Raw genomic sequence first — 8,740 nt, 5'->3', positions numbered from 1 at the left:
CGATTGGCGGGTGTACACCTATGATCGCGATGTTCGACGATTGGCGCTGTGCACGGCGGGAAATTCGAAATAGTACACTGGCAAGCGTGTTCGAGGGTTCGACGTCGGGCTAGGAGTCTGTCGGGCCGCTTGTTGTCTTTCCGCTTGTTACTTAATCGTAATCGAGCACGCGTAACTTGTCGATAAACTCCAATAACGATAAATTCGGGCTCCTCTCTTATATATACGTTCTTCTTACGAAATACACATTTTCCTCGTTATTGGTAAGTACTCGCTATTTATATCGTCATACCGTGTGCCTGTAAGCGACGAATTGGGAAGGCTTGGGAAACGAGTTTGAAGCGCGATAAGCGTACGCATGCCACGTCCGACCGACTATCACTGTCCGTTTTTGCGTTCGCTTCGTAACGAGGGAATGAAGGGACTGTGTACGGTTGCGGTTCGACCATGTAGTTTGGAACGCTTCGCGCAGCGTCGCTGTCTACTACGATACGTAGTACGGCCAGCTGTCGCAAGTGGGGAAAGCGGCGATACCTAAAAGACGGAAATAGATGTAACTGTTGGTATGCGACACGTGGTGTGTTGCCAAGCGTAGCACCTCTTTGGAGTTTAAACTTGTGCCGATTCGTGGTCAGGCAATCGCGTCAACAATCGGTAGCGGACAAACTTTCTATTCGATATCGTACGTTCGTTTCGTATCGTTGCACGAGCGAACAACATCGATCATCTTAGCTTCGCAAACATCTACTTTTATCGATTGTTATTACATCGACGCGAAAAATACTTTTTCCCAAATTGTTGAATATGTTTCTACGAGATAAATGTGAAAGCTGATAATTAGGAAATGACGATCGTTTAATTACTCCGATCGATAGCAGATCGGCAACGTTTCTCGAAATCGATATTGCTGGTGTTATTGGTATTATTGGTATTATTGGTATTATCGGTGATATTGGTATTTTTGGTATTAGGTTAGGTAATTAGAAACGATCGCGAATCGCGATTCACAGTTCCAAGGGCAATCCTTAAATTAATTAACGTAGTGCTTGAACTCAACCGGTTAACGTGGAACTGCTTGGTCGGAGCGAGTATCGTAGTCGCTTTCGATCGCTATCGTAGTCGATTCCATAAATCGACGATATTGTTCGATGTGCAGGGCATCGCGGTAAATTGTAACGGCAGGAAAGCGTATGCGCGTGACTAGGTGATACAGTGACTGGCGAAAGTATTTCGACATATCGCTACAAACCAGGCACGACTGTGCTAATTGTACTGGTCAAGTTCGAAGCCAATTTGAAAATGCGCATAGAGTTGCGGATAAGAAAGAGTTTGTACGATAAGAGATACAAAAGGACACGGTAATTCTAGAAGATGGATTTACATTTAATAAGAGCTAATGCTGGGATTAAAGAGAGACCGCGGAATAGAAAGTTACTAAAATTCATCGTGTACCAATTTTAAACTTTCTTTTATCCGCCACTGTGCGTAGCTTCTACGCGTTTAATAGCTAAACCATACATACTGTAGGAAAAAGTAAAGAGCGTTAAAAACGGTCCGATCGAATACTTAGGTTCGTCGATATTAAGTTTATTATAGCGGATAATTAATTTATTGACCGTATAAATACGTTGGCGATCTGTGTGCGTTTTCAGGCTTGTTTCGAACTTTGCCAATATAACTTTGCCGAAACGATAGTGGAGTTTCGTTACAGCGTTTAATAGTGCTAAAAATAAACTATTTCGTACAACACGGATAATACGTACGTACGTATATTCGTAAGGTGTATCGTTTCTCTAAATAGTCGAATACTTTCCTAAGTAACCGTATATGTCGCCTCGATCCAATTCGCTGATATTCGAGTCTTCCGTAATCGTTACCCTGGCAATAGCTGTGCCGATGTTACGAGTAACGACGAGCCGCGTCCTTCGGACGGTCATTCTCACGTTTCTGCTTCCGTATGTTATGTACTCGTCGCCACTGCTGACACAATTTTCTCGATTAATTATAGGCAACGCGCGCGCAAAGTGGCAATTTGGCCAGACTTTCTTGCCACGGTATGTTTTAACGCAAGTGTCGTTTCACCTCTGTACAGTTGGAAATTACGCAGGCAATTTGCGAGCGTCGAAGAAAACGCCTACTCGTTCGTTTCTTCCTTCCTTCTAGATAAAACGCTTTTCTTTGGCTTCCTTGCTCGCGTATTTATCGAGCAGAACGTACTTTTAGGATTTGAAGTAGCAACGACCGCTGTCGTCTACGATATCTGGTATACCGTCTGACACTCGTCTTTCCCTTCGTGATAGAGTACAAACGCTACTACTACCAAGTAGAGAAATATAAAGAAAGTAGGTAATATAATTCGGTGGATTTTTCAGTGGAAGAAATTTATAGAGCGAAATTTCTAGCGAAAACCTACAAAAGCAGTAAAGTAACTAAAGTAAAAAGTTTTTGGTTGAAACGTGTCTCTCCGCTGCTATTTCGCGCTATTTTCGCTAGAAACTGAAAGCTAAAATGCGTCACTCTAGCCGAACGTTTAAACGCATCGTGCTAGCAAATAACGTTCGATCAGATCGAACAAACAACTACTTATCCTCGCTCCATTTTTTCGGCCGCATTCGTAAAACTTTGAATTTGCATAGACATCCGCGGTCTATTAATAGAAGTTTTCTGCGTACTGGAAACATTGTTGTTGCCAAGTAGGCGAAATTTCAATTGAATGGCGAAACGTATTTATACGGACGAGCGACTATCTACGTATGTTTTGGCGTAGAAAAAATTTGAAGGAGTTCGGTTAGCACGCGATATTTCATTGTTTTAAAGATAACACGTACCTACGTAGACTAACTTGAGACCGTCGTATCTCGAGAAATTCATCGTGTACACGAGCTAGATAAAATTATATAACTAAGATTTATTTTTTAAACCTATTTTCAACGAATAAACTACTTTATATAGTTCAAGTTTCTTACGCAACGTTCCACGTATATATGTATATGTGATATGTATTTCGCGAAAGATAATTCATCGCAAATCTATCGGCGAACGTAGCGTTTCGGCTATTTACTTACTCGCTGCTTAATCGTGTACCAATTATGCGGCAAAATGTTACGCCTACTTGATATAACACGCTTAATAATTTCGCTACTTTATTAATAGAAATAAATTAACGCTTTAGATCGCCGAGATCGTTTAGATCGTTTAGGATTACGCGTCTAACATTGCCGCGCAAAGTAACAAACGGTCTTTTTTTATTTTATCTGCGAAGAAAATTTACGGAAGGAAAAATAAATTGTCCGTAACGAACGGAAGGAGGATGGATTGTACCGTGTGACTGTGTTCGAACAGATCGCCTATCTCGTTACGTGACTGAATTTTACGTTAATTTTAGATTAACTTATTACGAAAGTGTAAATCGCAAGGTGAATGTTACGAGTTGCCAACTATAGCAAACAATAAATTGGACATAACGTCGGCTATAATATCGGTCGATAATAAGTGTAATAACACTTACCTCGTAATATTTTATCGTATTATTATGCATAGATGTTTCGATGTACGCATAAAACCTTTGAATAATATTAGAACGTTTAACCAGTACATATTTTATTAGATAATGGTATAACGGCAATGGCGAGCAACTAATGTAACATGACGCGGACGAGCGATGGCAGAGAAGATCGTTTCTCTGTAAATTAGCGTTAGGAAGGACAGTTTAGTCTTGTTGATTAATAGCAACGGTCGTCTGTTATCGCTAGCTAAAATTTCGCTTTAAAGATGACTTTATCGACAAAGTTTGCCAACTGAAGGCTCAACGGCACGCTATAAATTCCCTTTCGATAATTAATAATAAAGTCGATAATTCCAACTACGTAACAGCGCTATGAACGCGGAGTAACGCCAACTAAGAAACTCGGTTGCCTGCGAAGCCTTTTCATCGAACGAATCAACGAAACAAGAGCTTTCCAATCTTTCGTTTTTTATTTATCGAACAAAGTAACTCGTAAGAAGCCTTTTCGTTTAAGCAAAAAGTATTTGCTATTTCCATATTGATTTAGAGGCTGACGATATTCGATAGACGGACTCGAAAGATTAACTAGGCCGATAATTCGGTGGATTTTACCTGTTTACCTTACCTTTTACGAATATAAATGGAACGATATTATTTAGTTTCGATGGAAAGAAAATTTGCAAAGGGAACGCGACGTATAACCGATTCGAAACAAGTTATTTTCGTAAGACGTTGACGATCCAAGCGACGAGTTAATAATTTTGGCAACTCGATCTTCCAAAGATAGTATCGTTCGAAGCTGGTTCGATTCAGCAAGTTTTACGAGGAAAAGGAAGACTACTTTGTAAAAACTATTTTTACGAACAAGTGGTTATGGACGATGGCATTGAGAAAATTGAGAAAAATTGAGTTACCATGGTGTGGATTTGCCGTGGAATGGCTCGTACGTAACGATACCAGTGCCTACCGCTGGCACGTGACCTCGTTGCCTTAATCTAGCCCAGTCGTCGCGTCGGTTGTCGGTCGTCGGTTGTCGGTTGTCGGTTGTCGGTTGTCGGTCGTCGGTCGTCGTACTCTTGGTAATCTTTTCGATCGGCGGTACGCAGCCCCGAGAAGCGCCTCTAGCGAAAAAAGCCCGATCAGAAATCGTTCCGGTATTTCACGGTAATTCGCTTCACGTTCGCGCGTTCCATTCTGTCGAAGGAGGAAAAGAGATAGGCGAGAGAGGAGAAAAGAAAGAGGAGGAAAGAAAGAATCGAAGGAAGTACAACGAAAAGGATTATGCACCGACTTTCCATTCTTTATGGAATGCAATTTCACGATACAGACTTTCTATGCTCTTCCGCGCCTCTCACTCGACTCCACCCATCCGGCCGATTATCACTCGCCATCGATTCTTACCTCGTTCGCGAATCTATCGATTCCCGGATTCGCTTCGATTTTTCAGCCGATGCTGTACTTTACTACCATTTTTCTTCGTCTCGTCTGCTTCGTTTCCTTTTGTTCGGTCAGACCACTTTCGCGGTTTAATAGTTGCGAGGATCGCACGTACCGTTTCTTACGAATAAGTAATAGTTTAAATTGCGAAGCGGTAAAACACGTCCCTGCGTGAAATTGGTCGTCTCTCTATGGGACGATCGCCACCTTTCTTCGACGTAACAGGAACACTCGCGAGCTTGTATTTGTGGGTTTTATGGTGTGTCGGGTTATAACGCCGTGCTAGATGTGTCGTAAAACGGAATTTAAATAACACACGGGCCTTCGTAGAAAGTAGAAAACACAACGTTTTACGTTTACGATGAAAGTGATTAATTGGAAGTGAAATATGTTATTTCGATTATTTTATATCGGATCATTTCGGAGATCAAGTACCTACGAACTCGTGCGTTTAACCGAGTTAAACGCAATAGTGCGAGTATCGCGTTTCAAAGGATACTCGTCGATCGTTCGTCTCTAGAGAGGTACCACTAAATCGTAAAGTATTGAAATTCAAATTTGTTCAAACTCTTGTCGGTTTCTGTATTAGTTTTGTATCGCGTCGCGCATAAGCTGTAACAGTTACGCGTTCCAACGCGTGTATCGCGCGGATATGTATCGATGTGTTTGTTTGATCCGTTTAATAATCGTTCAAACCTCTTAATACCACGTATACGTACACGCGACAAATTTTTTTTCTTTTATTTATCGATTTGTCGATTTATCGATTTATCCAGAGAGATTCTATTGAAATTTGATAATTTTTCACGTTGGTGAAAACGCGAATAGCTTCGTATCGTTCGACGGTCGATTATGGAATAATCGACGTCTACGTTCTATGGCAATTGTCGAAAGTTAACGAACGTATTATGGTTTTTATCGTTGATCGATCTCGCCGGTGAATCGTCGTTCGGTTAAATCGTCGTCGGTTAAATCGTCGTCGGTTAAATGATCGCGAGCGTTCAGGGAATTGTTCGCTGAATTGAACGGGGCGTACGATCGAGCGACTTTGTTAAGCTAATTAAAGAAAGACGTATTACGATATAATAGACGTGTCGAGAGAAACTTTGCCAACGGAAGCTCGTAAGTCTGTTTGGTATGAAATATGGTACGAAAATGCGTGCGCGATCACGGAGATTAGAACCGCGAATCGCGCTCGATAACCGGATATCGTAACAGAACGAGTACAGCGTAATTTACCTTTATTTTCAATGATACCGGAAAGTAGGTAACGAAGGTTCGTCGATGCTGAAACATAACAAATTCGTTGATCCATGCGTGAAAAAAGATATGCGTCGTAATTATATTTGTTATTTATTATTATCTCGGTGTTATCGCGTTAACGAAGACTGTTTGCTCACATGCCGCGCGTATATCGTAAAGTTTCGTAAAATTGCTTTCAAGTCTCGCTCGAGGTAATCGTACGCGACACTGTTCGATGCTTTCGGGAAGAAATTCCAGCATAACGGCGTAAAGTGTGACAATTCGGACAGTGAAAGCCTGAACTTTTTCCAAGGTTCGATGAAAACATTCCATTTCGATGTGTACCTGGAATCCGTGGTCGTAACCTGCCGACTTTTCCGAATTCGCTCGTCCGAAAAATCCTCTTTGTTATTTTTATTACGTATTATCGATCGACTTACCGAATCGTGAATTACCGAATAGCGTTGAACGTGCTAAAGAAAGGGACGCGGCTGTCTCGAAGGATGTCGCTCCGCTATTTACCATGACGTTCCATAGACACTGACTATTTTCACCGTGAACGATATGTAATAAATATCTGGAGAACGGTAAGAAGCTCGAATCTGTTTGAAACGTCGTTGCTAAAAAAAACATCGCTTTTGAAAATCTACAAACTACGTCTAGATTATATATAGTCAGAGCACTCGATGATTCTACTCTTGACGTATTTCTCTTGTTATTTGTATTTACGCTTATAAACACAATTGATTTGCTACCACGTTAGCGACTTGCGTTTTACCAGTGTCTATCCGTTTATCGATATCAGAGTGTAAACGATCTTATACAGAAGCGCGGAGACGGTTAAAAACAACCACTGCCTTGTTTATCGTTGTACGAACAAACTTGTCGTATTTAGCGAGTAATATTTGAAACGGACGCGAGGACGCGTATAGGAGTTACGAGATACGTATTTATCGGCAATAATCCGTTAACGGGAAGTTCCGTCGATCACCGAAATATCACGCTTGCACCGAAACGAAAAGCTCGGCGAGAAACGCTTCTGCTTAGCAGAATGAAACGACGAGCAACCGAGAATCGAAGCGCGATCGAATAAAAGAAAAATCGAGTGGAAGTTGACGGGTGTTTGGTCCAGACGACATCGTCGTTTCGCCGACTCGTTTCTTGTCATACACGGTCGGCGTACTTTTATCCGTGTTCATGCACGTACACGAGTACGCTGTGTATACGTGGGCCGAGCAGCCTCGCACGTATAGGACTCGGTAAGCCGAAGAACGCAGATCGCTAGAGGCGCTGTTCCGCTGACCTACTCTACGATTATCACTCGCTGTAGCCGATCGCCGGTGCAGGTGCGTGTGCGTTAACTAGCGTTGCCAACTATACCTCCTGGAGGAAAGGAGGACGCGGCGCGTGCACGCATAATCGAATAAACATTTTCGGCCCTTTTGCTCCCACTGATTTCATTTACACGCGTCCATCCTTCTCGATTCGCAACCAGTTCCCATCGAGTTCCCATCGAGTTCCCATCGAGTTCCCATCGAGTTCCCATCGAGTTCCCATCGAGTGTCGTCGGTTTTCCACGTATTCGTCGACAAAGAATGTTTTTATTGATTGTCGATCAAGTTTCCTCGCTCTTACGATATATCGATATATTTTCTAGATGACAGACCGGGCGACAAAAGGACGAGATAATAAAATATATGCGAATTGACAAACGTTGGTAGGTATACCGAGTGGAAAGCACGTTGGAATATTATTCCGTGAAACGTGATTTGTATTTTTAGAAGTTAAGTTAGTTAACGTGTAACGCGTGACGCGTCGGTTATGAGACGTTAGGCAGCGACGTCCGTTCCTAAAGTATTTATCGAATCAAAGTATCGATCGGATAGTGGAGTTTACAGTTAGACGATTAATCGCCACTTTCCTTACGAACAACCCAGCTTTGCTCCTACTTTTACCTCGAATTTCTCTAGTATGTTTCAAGAAAAACGTTGCCTGTAATATCTCCACGTATCTGTAATCTCAATTTCATTCTCCTAATAGCTTTTCCGCGATATCGATCATCGACGGTTTCTATGCTCGGTGATCGTGCGTTGTATTCATTTGTCAATGTAATGCACGTTTCTCGCCGCTGTCCGCTTCGAGTAGCGTTTAATCTCGTCTTACGGTTGGTCGAACGACAAAAAAAGAAAAAAGAAAAGAGAAAGAAAAAGAAAAGAAAAACAAAATCGGTGATCGTTAGTGGTGCTGGCGTGGTGATCGGCTCTTCTAACCAGCGTTTTCGAAAGATCGTTACAAATCTGCGTTTGGCGAGCCAGATACACGAAATTGCCCATAAGCGTAGCAGATAGAGTCGCGTCTATATGCTGCTATGTAATCGCTGTATGAACGCGGTAGAAATATTTTTTACGGGCGTTGTACGTGCGTAGGCCGACAGGGGCAGACGACGAGAGTGCTGTTTCGCTGCTTCTATCGCGGCATCCGTCTTCTTCCGTTCGCCGCGCCAGATCCGTGTAAGAGTCCGATTAACAGTTAACGAGGAATCTGCGAACCGAACGA

At 42.3% G+C, this 8,740-nt stretch overlaps 2 protein-coding genes across 12 annotated transcripts in view; one reads left to right on the top strand and one right to left on the bottom strand.

Moving 5' to 3' along the window:
* LOC100742899 (5'-nucleotidase domain-containing protein 3) overlaps window positions 1–559 on the bottom strand; it is an 8,308-nt gene extending 7,749 nt beyond the window's left edge. Inside the window, exon 1 of one of the 3 annotated variants that reach the window (XM_033320096.1) lies at window positions 1–559. The gene's annotated coding sequence lies outside the window, so the exon portion shown is untranslated. The other 2 variants (XM_003488474.4, XM_012384131.3) reach the window with 2 other exon arrangements.
* The window catches only part of LOC100742711, a 64,283-nt gene that overhangs the window by 640 nt on the left and 54,903 nt on the right, over window positions 1–8,740 (top strand). The gene's annotated exons all lie outside the window — the stretch shown is intronic.

Source organism: Bombus impatiens, unplaced genomic scaffold (genome assembly GCF_000188095.3).
Source record: "Bombus impatiens unplaced genomic scaffold, BIMP_2.2 scf_0235, whole genome shotgun sequence".
NCBI lineage: Eukaryota > Metazoa > Arthropoda > Insecta > Hymenoptera > Apidae > Bombus > Bombus impatiens.
Note: the sequence above shows the minus strand (reverse complement) of the source record. Positions and strands in the feature narration are given on the sequence as shown.